This window comes from Haliotis cracherodii, unplaced genomic scaffold (assembly GCF_022045235.1).
Source record: "Haliotis cracherodii isolate W230 unplaced genomic scaffold, xgHalCrac1.p SCAF_17, whole genome shotgun sequence".
Classification (NCBI taxonomy): Eukaryota; Metazoa; Mollusca; class Gastropoda; order Lepetellida; family Haliotidae; genus Haliotis; species Haliotis cracherodii.
This window is the reverse complement of record NW_027266272.1, coordinates 6,152,033-6,154,663: the sequence shown is the minus strand read 5'-3', so window position 1 is coordinate 6,154,663 and position 2,631 is coordinate 6,152,033.

Sequence of the window (2,631 nt, the reverse complement as noted above, 5' to 3'; positions counted from 1 at the left end):
TCTGTAACTTGTCAGAGGCACGGAGAGATTTAACAACAACGTTTTGCAGCCTTTGACAGTTGTGTGTTTTCAGTAACCGTGATGTAAGTTAAGTTCTGCTATATCCAATTCCAGTGTGGAGAGGCATTTATTGTTAATTTGTATTATTTACTGGGGGTAATTGCTATTTAACTGATCAGACTTACACACGAAAAGATGTAGTTAATTCATAAAGTTTGTTCGAGAAATAAGTTAGTTCAGCATTTTCTAAACTATGTCTACAAATTGGAAATGGCGCTCCGTTCCCAGTTAAAATAAGAGATATCTACTCTGCAATGGGAAACATCAAATTTCAAATATAGTTGGATTATCTCCTACATATACAAATTCAAAACATTTGGAGGCAAACTGTTATTGTTCACACAGTCCTACTTCTGGGGAGGTACACGTTGTTATAACGTTAGTAAACATTCATTTAAGTGGACGTGCATGCTGCAATAACGTTTGTACACATCGTCGTAAGGTTATATACATGTTACTGTCACCGTTTAAACATATGTCAGAGGTGACTAAGACTTAATCAGAAATCGGGTATAGTTGATTCCGTCATTAAGCACTATCGAAGGTAATCCATTTTAACGTAATATCTATAGCCTCTGGTAAACAATAGATGTAATATCAATGACCAGTTTGTCTGCTCCAGACAAGGCACATCGTGACCTCAAATTAACGTACGGGTGAGAGATGAACAACTTATCGCCGAAAGAATTTCTGATTGATAATCGTTTTAAGTTTGTTGAAAATCTCCAAATGAGGAAGTACTAGTATTGGTGTTACAATACCGGTGACAACAATCGTTTGTGAAGGCCTCAAATGGAGAGATTTTTAAAAACCTGGGTGGAGTTGTACCCCTTTCACCTCACGGATCGGGGTATACTCGGTGATGCTTGATTTGTGGTGTCACTGACGATCAGTTTCTCTTGTTGTACACCAGGCCTAGCACTGGTCACCTCGCTGTGTCGCTCACATTCCGAACCCGTAGCAATGACAACGAGAAGACATACATATTTTACGTTCTTTTTATTAGAAAAATATTTAACATTGCAATTACCGGGATCTGTATTGAATAAACAAACACAGGTTATATTTTGACAAATGTGCTAGGCTATAAAAAGGGAAATAAAAATTCGAACAACGAAAATAAAATGATGAAGGGGTTTCTCTACCTACCCATCCGCGTTCCGAAATTCTGTACAGTTCCACGTATTCACACACAATTGAACACATGTCATCTCTTTATTTTGTGGGATATATATGCTTTAGGAAACACCCGAATACAGAGTAGATAGCAAACTCACTCTCGCATGCTGAACCACGGTCCTTTTATCATATACAGAACAATGCACCAGCTTCCATACAGAACATCTGGCACACGGGCGCATACACGTCTTTCTTGTCCTTACTCTTGCCGCACACGAGAGCAACTCCCAAGTGATTTGTTACCGTATCACAAAAGGCCTAAGATCTTCCATTACGGGCTTCTCACCAATAAGACCCTGAACAACTAACAGACCAATGCCGTTATTTTTTCAAGTACCAGCACACTACTAAAATCAGAAATAAGATCTTTGCCCCAAGAAACACAAACATGATCAATATCAGTGACCACACCGAACCAGCCCACACAGAAGAGCTCTTTACCCCCAGATATACCGAACTCTATGGCCATAAATGTTCCGCCCTTTTCGCGCCATCAAACCATTTATGACCTATAATATGACACTTGCTACTCCTCCACTAATAAGACTACCCTTTTATGACCCTAGATGATCCCAAGATGATATCTCCACTAAATAAAGCGACAAAACCCTTTCCATATCAAATAGAGATCTCTGCATAAAGCAGGATAGAATTTCGCTTCTGACTATATCATGAGCGTGTGTTTATGAATCACTATCAAATAGTAATGATACCACGTGTTCGCGAAAGGATGGGAGTATTCTGCCCCACTGGTGGCACCCGCCACAAACACATGCAAAGGCAAGTCATTTGTTCAGCTGAAAAAACAACATGGGAACATATAGTACAAACCAAAATAGGGAACTACATCGGACATAATTTGTGTCAATGATGCGTCAAATTTGGAAATGTACTAACCTTGATCAAACAACTTCTGAGCAATAGTCGTATGAAGAAAGAGCATGCTCGATTTTATCTCACAATTTGTGAAGTGTAAACGCCAAAGGCTGGAGCTGCTGGAATGTAGCTCGACACGAAGGGAAAGTTGACTTTGGAAAGTTGAAGTCATCCTTCTCATCACACAGTCTTGTGAAGAGTGTTTTGTCACTCTGAATCTTTATGCATAGATCTGATCATGAAACAGTTTCGTTGGTCTCCTTTATTTCTCGTTGCGATGGGAAAATCTGTTGAAGGGATTTGGCAATTTGATTGTAATTAAAAGATAGGAAATAATCGATATGCCGGAAACTTAAGTTAAACTTCTTGGCCAAATTACTTTGTTTTGACTTTGCCAATCCAAGCAGAAATTCCGATCCATATGCATAAAGAAACAGATCTGCAAGAAGGGGAGCACATTTAAAGTTAAATGACCATCCTTCTGAACCATAACTCAATCCTTACTGACTGACCATT